The sequence below is a fragment of the Podarcis vaucheri genome, assembly GCF_965113315.1.
Source record: "Podarcis vaucheri genome assembly, chromosome: 4".
NCBI lineage: Eukaryota > Metazoa > Chordata > Lepidosauria > Squamata > Lacertidae > Podarcis > Podarcis vaucheri.
In genome coordinates this window covers 39,026,937-39,035,783 of record NC_138762.1, presented here as the reverse complement: position 1 = coordinate 39,035,783, position 8,847 = coordinate 39,026,937, and positions in this window count along the sequence as shown.

The following is an 8,847-nucleotide window of genomic DNA, read 5'->3' as shown; positions in this document are numbered from 1 at the left end:
TCATGAGGATCATGGCAAACTGGAATGAGACAAGAGCCAAGGATATCACCAATGGCTACTTGCTGAGTAAGGCAAAATGATGAGACATTGAGCGTCCTTGCAAACGATTCCCATACATTTAACGATGTGGAATCACCAGTAGGAAGAGCTGAAGTAGAGAGAGGCAAAATTAAAATACTGAAAATGAGAATTATCATGGAATTCATATTAAGACAAGCAATGAGGGATAGAAGCTGGTTAGTAGGGCTTGCTTCCAGTTGCTGTTCTCTCCTATACTGTTCAGCTTGAAGAGAGAGCGATTTTATTTGGCCCCACGTCACTGGGGGATTGCGATGTCCCCGCTTACGAGTCCTGGGGGGGCTGGACGTCACATCGCGGGTGATCTGGAGTTGGTGGTTGAATTGAGGCAATGGATCCGGAAGAACCTGTCGCCACGCCATGGTGCAGCCGGATACAACGTGCAGGAACCCACCGAGCACCCTGTGGAGTAGAAACTGCAGCGTAACCCTTACCCCATGTAATCAATTTCACTGGTTCACTCCACTCATTGGAGGGTAGAATTTTATAGCGCACCAGTGGAGCTGGAAGAATTTCCTTTTGCTGGAAATGCTTTTGAAGACGTGTGTAAGATTGGTGATCCTGTATGGAGATATTCAAATGATTAAGAGTAAAGAGTACACTTGACAACCAACTTTCCTTTTCTGAAAGTGAGTTTGGAATGCCTGCTTTCTTTTCCTGCCTGTTCAGTGCAGTTTTCAGGGTACGATGAGAGCGCTCAACTATAGCTTGGCCTTGAGAATTATAAGGGATGCCAAACAGATGATGAATATCCCAAGTTTCACAAAACTTAGCAAAGCCTTTTGCACAATACGCTGGGGCATTGTCAGTTTTTATAGAATGAGGCTTGCCCATAACTGACATTGCACGAACAAGATGATTGCAAACATGTTTTACTTGCTCTCCTCTTTGAGGCGTAACCCAAAGGTAGCCAGAGTATGTGTCGACAGAGACATGCAGAAACTTCCAGGGTGAAAAAGGGGCAAAATGGGTTACATCCATTTGCCACAATTGATTGGCTTCCAGTCCACGGGGATTAACACCAGGGCTGGGATGGCCAATCTGATTGGAGCATTGAGGACACTGCTGAATAATTGCACGCGCCTCTTCCAATGAAATTTGAAATTGGCGGCTAAGGGCTTTTGCATTTTGATGATGAAAAGCATGACTTTCTATAGGAGAGACAGGCAAAATCTTTAGCAAAGAATCTGCTTTTGCATTTCCATCTGAAATGAAACCTGGAAGAGGTTGGTGAGAGCGAATGTGCACTACAAAGAGTGGGTGAGAACGATTAGAAAGAAGCAGTTGCAAAGACAGGAAGAGACTCAACAAGTTATCATCTAATAAAGGACTTACATAACTGCCTTGCATTCTACATATGACGTTTGAAACATATAAGCTGTCAACAATCAAGTTAATTGGTTGTGAGGAAAAATAATGCAGAGCTTTTACAGCAGCTGCAAGTTCAGAACGCTGAGCAGACTTTTGTGGGAGAGTGTACAGGCTATGCCACTCCTCATTCTGTTGCCAAGCAACAACTCCTCTAGAAGGAGCCCCATCAGTGAAAACAGTCAGGGCATTCAAAGGAACAGGGGACAAAATCGAAGAAAAGGACATAGGAAATTGCTTGCTCATTTGCAGGCGCGTATCGGGTGGAATATGACAATCCACCTGACCCACAAAATCAGCGAACGCACACTGTAAATCCATGCTAGTGGAAAGAGCTGTTTCCCATTGTTCTAAAGGCATAGGGACAATAATTTGATTACAATCAACACCAAAAAGATGCTTACAACGTCGTCGTCCCTTGCTAATGAGCTGAGCAAGGAGATCCACTAAAGGGTTTACTGTGTTTCTTGGTGCATGATGTAAATAAAGCCATTCTAGTATATGAACTTTTGATGGACCTTTCTGAATAATTGCAGCAAAAGGTTGTACAGAATCCGTCATTATGACCAAATCAGGCATAACATTAGGAATCGCTCGATCCACCCAATGAATACGCATGAGTGCTTTCAACTGTGCAACAGTTTTGAGTTGATCAGAGTTCAAGGTGATTTGCTCACCTGGAGATTGATGGCCTTTTAAGGCTGAGAACAATGGCTTTAGCACTTCAAGAGGGATTTTAAAATAAGGCCTTATCCAGTTAATATTTCCCAGCAATTGTTGCAGTTGTACATATTTCATTGTTTTTGAAACATGAAGTTCTGGGATTATTGGAATAGAATAGCTAGCTATCATTTTATGTCCTAGATACTGAAAGGGGGGAGATTCCTGAACCTTCTCTGGAGCTATTTTTAAACCATACAAAGACAAACTGGTTATTAAATCATGTTTCCAATTAGGGGGAAGGACTGGAGAATAAAAAAGGATATCGTCCGTATAATGATGAATCTTAAGATGTGGGTACTTAAGACGAAAGGATTGAAGTGCCTTATCCACAAAATATTGGCACATAGTGGGGGAATTTATCATTCCTTGTGGCAGAACCTTCCAGTGATATCTCTCAGATGGTCTACAATTATTTAATTCTGGAATTGTAAAAGCAAAAAATTTGCGATCCTTTTCATGCAGGGGAATAGAGAAGAAGCAATCCTGCAGATCTATTATAGCCAATTGATATGAATGTGGAATCATATTTGGATTAGGCATACCACATTGCAAAGGCCCCATGGGTTCAATGATGCTATTTATGGACCTCAGATCGTGCAAAAATCTATATTTCCCATTTTTCTTCTTAATTACGAAGACTGGGCTATTGAAAGGGCTGACAGAAGGTTCTATATGGTCAGCTAATAATTGCTGATCGACCAATTGTCTCAAAGCAATCAATTTCTCTGTAGTAAGAGGCCATTGCGGAATCCATATAGGATCAGTGGACTTCCAAGTAAGTGGAAGCACAAACTTACTCATTTATTTGAATCGTTGCTTGTAATTGTTGCAACAAATCTCTTCCCCACAAATTAAGATGAATTTTGAGCACACAGGGCTGAATATATGCAATAACTTCAGAGCTATCAGGCAAAGAGACAGGCAGCCACTGTGCGCTTTTGCAAGAAGCCTGATTACCTCCCACGCCCCACACTTCAGGAGAAGTTTCAAGCGGCCAAGTTTGTTTCCAAAAATTACTCGAAATAACCGAAACATCCGCACCAGTGTCTATCAGACCCTCTAATATTTTTCCATTGATTTTATACTTACGAAGGAGTTTCTCTCTTCCAATACGTTGGGTCACAGCTAGAAGCTGAGGGGAAAAAGATAAAGAGAGCTTGTGCAGATTAGTGTCAATTGCATAAACAACATCAGGTGGTGAAGGCAGCATCACCAAATGAGCAAAGGATTCACCCTTTGTTAACTGCATGGGCATATGGCTCCAAAATTGAACCATGATTGTGCCCACATAGTCAGGAGGCAAGGCACCTGGGATGACATGAATGCCTTGTTTTGCAGCAGAAAATTTAGGTAAAATTAAACCTGTGATATTAGGAGGAAGTGGACCTGCCATTTGGCTGGCCATGATTATGATTTCACCAGGCAATGCAGTGTTTTTGGTCTCTTGATTAATCAAATCAATGGCAAATTCAGAAGGCATATTTTTAGTAACTTTTGCAGCAGCAGAAACCAAAGGCTGACATCTCTCTATTCTTTGGGGCCCGAGAGACTGGGCCCAGTGAAGTTTCCCTGAGATCTACATTGATTTGCCCAATGATAGCCTTTCCCACACTTTGGACATTTTTTGGAAGGTCTGGTCGTGGTATTTGCATTATTATTCTTCTGTGCAGTCCCACCTTGGGCCTTGCACTGCTTTGCAAAATGACCAGGACGGTGGCAATTATAACAGTTTCCTGTTTGTATCACGGAAGCCTGAAGTGCATTGGCAAACAAAGACATTGTATGAGATTGACTCCCTACTTCCGAACACGCTTTTATCAAATCTGCAAGGGAATATGTTGAACGGCTTATGATTGATTGCAGCATTTTTTTACAGTCCGTGTTAGAGTTCTCATAAGCCAATTTTTTTAGCAACTCATTCTGAGCCGTTTCATTATCTATCTGTCTACAGATAGATTCCTTCAGTCTATCCACAAATTGATGGTATGGCTCTGTATTCTGCTGTTTAACATTTACAAAAGAACTCAGTGGCTGTCCTGAGACAGGAATTTTACGGAATGCACGCTGCACGCAAGTTGCAGTGCGCTGAAAGTGTGAAGGTGACAACACGGCTTGGGCAGCCAGGGTCTCAAATGGAGGAGCGCCGAAAAGCTGGCTTGCTATATGCGTTGGATCAGCCAGAGCTATGGCGGCATGTTTAAATTCATTTTCAAAAACTAAAAATTGCGCTGGAGATAACATCATCCTCATCAAATCTTTCCAGTCAATCGGAATCATTGTAAAAGAGGTAGAAATTCCCTCTATAATTCCCATTACATAAGAAGATTTAAGACCTGAATCACTAATGGCTTTCCTTAGATCTTTCATGACAGCATAAGGCAATTTTTCATGATAAACTTGTAATTGCTGACCTCCAGGAGCATTTTGATATGTGAGAGGAAAAATTAATGGCATTTCACCAGCCCATGCAGCTGTTTCTTCCAATGAAAAAAGCCCATCCTGCTTAGCCTGTAAAAGCCCAGCACGGACGGCTCCATATTGTTTTGGCAAAGCAGCATGGTCTAAAGACAAAGAGGAAGGGACAAAGGCATGCTGATTTGCTTGTTCAGGCAGGGAAGGGGGGCCGAGGGGGATGGGGGGGGAATTTGTAAACTGAGACGACGCAGGAGCAAGGGAAGGAGAAAAGGGAGGGGGATTTTGGCTAGGTGATGAGGGAGACAAAGGAGGCAAAATCAGAGGGTATGGCGGGGGGGAGGTTTCTGCAGTTGCCAGCAATGGAGAAATTGAAAGAGAAGATTGTTCTAATTTTGCTATGGCGGTAGCACACTTTTGCCATGTGAGTAGGCAGCTGATTTGAGCACGTGGCTCAGAAAATAAAATTTTGCCGATTTTCTCCCATGCGCTAATTTGCAATGAGCCTTCTGCTTTATAAAAAGGACATTGATGATTTATCTCCTGCAGCAGCTGTTCAATCTCTTTTAGAGAAATTTGGACTTTGTCTATTGTCTGTCTTACTAACGAAAGAAGCTCTTTCGCGTGAGCCTTTTGCACCTTACTTAAATCCCCTCCCATACTAACGAATTAAGCGCTTTAGACTTTTTCCCAGTCGGGTTAGTATGAGGAATGCTTTTGGCTCTAAAGGGATCTCTATTGGGATCTGATTACTTACCCTTCTTCAGGATCACGTCAAGGGGTCACCAGATGTGGATTTTGGGGGTTTGTAGAGATGAATAAAGACAGACAACGAGATGTTTTCTTTCTGAGAGCTTGCGTGTGTGCCAGATGAAAGTGAGAGAGAGAGAGATTCTTCTTTCTCCAGCCTCACAGCATCTCCTTTTATTCAAAGTTACAACAAGCATGGCCACGAATGTGCCAGTGGCTGATTGGCTCAATACAAGACAAAGAAACTGAAATCCTATTGGCTCATTTGTATGTAAGGCGGGCTTACATAGCTCCATAGATCTTTGGCACATGAAAGACAGAATGTTAGAGCTGTATTTAGACAGGCATATAAGCTCTTAATCCACCTATGACTAAGATTGATAATGTTATGACTAAGGTGTTTACTAATGTTTAGATTGTTATATAAACTCACACAATTAATTATACATTGAGGATTAACACATCATTGTGATTTACACATCATTGTGAACTAAAGGTGAACTAAAGAAGACAAGTGTGGTATGTAAGGAATGATATACAAAAGGATCTGTGCCAGGCACAGACCTTTAGCCTTGTGCGTGAAAGAGAGGGAGAGAAGCGTGATTGATTATAAACAGGTCTTATAGTCTGTTTTAGAAGCAAAGAGAAGATAGAAATAATTCCCAGAATGCAGGAGAAAAAGAACCAATGTTTTACTATACTAGGCACATAGAAATAACATGTCTACATGATTGAGTACAGGAAGCTCCTGCAGCCAATCAGAAGCCACGCCTTGGTTTTCGAATGTTTTCGGAAGTCGAACGGACTTCCAGAATGGTTTGCGTTTGGGAACCAAGGTATGACTGTATTTTCTTCTTCTTCTTCTTCTTCTTCTTCTTCTTCTTCTTCTTCTTCTTCTTCTTCTTCTTCTTCTTCGTCAATCACTCGTAGCCGAGTAAGATTGTCTTCCATAAACACGGTTTTAACAATGAGTCTATAAGTGACTGTGGAGGCCAGTTCTGGATCCACATGCCCTTCCACATTGGGGACATTGGTTTCTGGGCAGGAGTTGATCACGGTGTGGATTTGCCAAGCATGCCTTCCCCTTAGCACATTATTGCCTTACGTCCTGAGTTCGAGTGTCTTCAAAGCCCATGACACCTTTGGTAAATGCTGTTCTCCAACTGGAATGCTTACAGGCCAGTGTTTCTCTGTATTATGTATTAATTACATAATTATGTATTAATTACATAATATATAATATGACTGTATTATGACATAATAACAATAATAATAGTTATAAAGAACAAATACATTGGATACATAAAATATATCCCTATACACATCAGAATACTGTATTTTTCGTCCTATAGGGCGCACCGGCCCATAGGACGCACCTCAGTTTTTTGGGGGGGAAATGAATAAAAAAAAATTATTCCCCCCCCCACCGCGGCTGCCGCCCCAAGCCTTGTGCACACCTGCCCGAAGCACGGGGCACCCTCGGGAGGGCTCCCCGTGCTTCGGGCGACAGGCTGCCGCCCCAAGCCTCGTGCGCTCGGCGGGACCTCCTGCCGGGCACTCAAGGCTTACGGACACTCGCCGGGGCTGCTGCCCGCAAGCCTTGTGAACCTGCGGGAACTCCCGCCGGGCTTGCGCAGAGCTTCCTGAAGCCTGGAGAGCGAGAGGGGTCAGTGCGCACCGATGCCTCTCGCTCTCCAGGCTTCAGCGAAAGCCTGCATTCGCTCCATAGGACGCACACACATTTCCCCTTCATTTTTGGAGGGGAAAAGTGCGTCCTATGGGGCGAAAATATGGTAAGCTCTGCAAGTTACTTCAGCAGACTTTTCAAAACATTCCTTAAAAATGCATATGGATCTCCATTTCTGTGCAGTTTGTTTCACCAATACATGGCAACAACACTCTGTTTTTCAGCAAAAAGATTAGCACCTTTAAATGAAAAAAATCTCTGGCTTTTCCCTCCGTACTGACAATGGCTGCTCACACACCATATATTTAAAGCTCATTGCCTCCCACAAAGTATCAACAGAAATCTAGTTTACCCCCTCACAGAGCTATACCTTCCAGCACCCTTAACAAACTATGGTTCCCAGGATTGTTTGCATGGGTGTGATGTCATCCGCTTCAAATGTGCTTCAGTTGTATGTTGTGAATGCTCCCAGGTATGAATCCTATCAACACTTCCATATGAAAGAGTCTCACTATCTGAAAACCTTTGCTTATTTACCGCCTATTTTTAGGTTCAGGCAGCAACGCAGAATTGAGAATTCTGGTCAAGGATCATATTTTCCACTCCTCCCCCCCTCCAACTTCTTTTTTGTTTTTAATCCCACTCCTTGTTAACAGCTGCTGGTTTCAGTATTATGGGGAACAGAAGTGTGTGTGTCCCTGCACGTCTCAGCACAGTGGAAGACAACATTCTGCCTGTCTTCTTTCAGAGCCCACGTACTGCCTTTGACACTCGCTCAGAAAGCAGACTTTGGCTAATGATCAAGCAGCGTACAGGCTGTGGTGCAGTCATCATCCTGGATTTGTTGTAGGTGCTGCTGCATCGCTCCTTCTCTCTAGCTGCAAAGCTCTCTGATGTGGCACTGCATCCAGGAAAAAAATAATGGGTAAATAACAGAGGGCTTCACTCCCAGTATGTTTTAAACGTGTAAAAATGTCACTTACAAATGTTGAACTGATTACTCGCTAATTATAACTGACATTTTAACAAATTGAAACTCTGCTTCCTTGCGACACTTCTGGGCTTATGGTGATGCCTGTGCTGTTATGTTCGGCCACAAGGGGAAGTGTGAGCATGTCTTCGTGGCACAGCAATTTTTATACACATAGGTTCAGCCAGGGCAAGCCCAAGATATTCTGATGTCTGAGGTGGAGCAGCAAAAAAATGACCCTTTCTACAAATTAATGGTTCCTAATGGTATTCTGCCACCCAAGGTAGAAAGCCCCCCAAGTGCTCCTCCATCTCCCTGGCAGAAGAAATACAACAATAATAAACAGTCTGTGGCCCTTTCGTAACATCCATACCAACTCCCTCACTCTGTCTAATGATGGGGCTGGTTTGTTGGACTACAGTCATACCTTGGTTCCCGAATGGCTTAGTTGACGAACAAATCGGCTCCCGAACGCCGAAAACCCAGAAGTAAGTGTTCCGGTTTTTGATCGTTTTCGGAAGCCGAACATCCAACACAGCTTCTGCTTGAGTGCAGGAAGCTCCTGCAGCCAATCAGAAGCTGCGCCTTGGTTTTTGAATGGTTTCAGAAGTCAAATGGGCTTCCAGAATGGATTAAATTTGAGAACCAAGGTATGACTATACATGGAGCTTTGTCCAAATTGTTGTGATGTTTTTAAGATCATGGTATTAAACTGCGCGAGAGAATGAAGTAAGACATTGAAAAGAGGGTGGCTGCTGGGCATCCTCTTTGCTCAGTTTCTCAGTGGCTTCTGCAAACCTTGGGTTTTCCTTGAGAATGCTGGTATCTCCCTCTTGTTCCTCAGTGGCTGTGTGTTGCT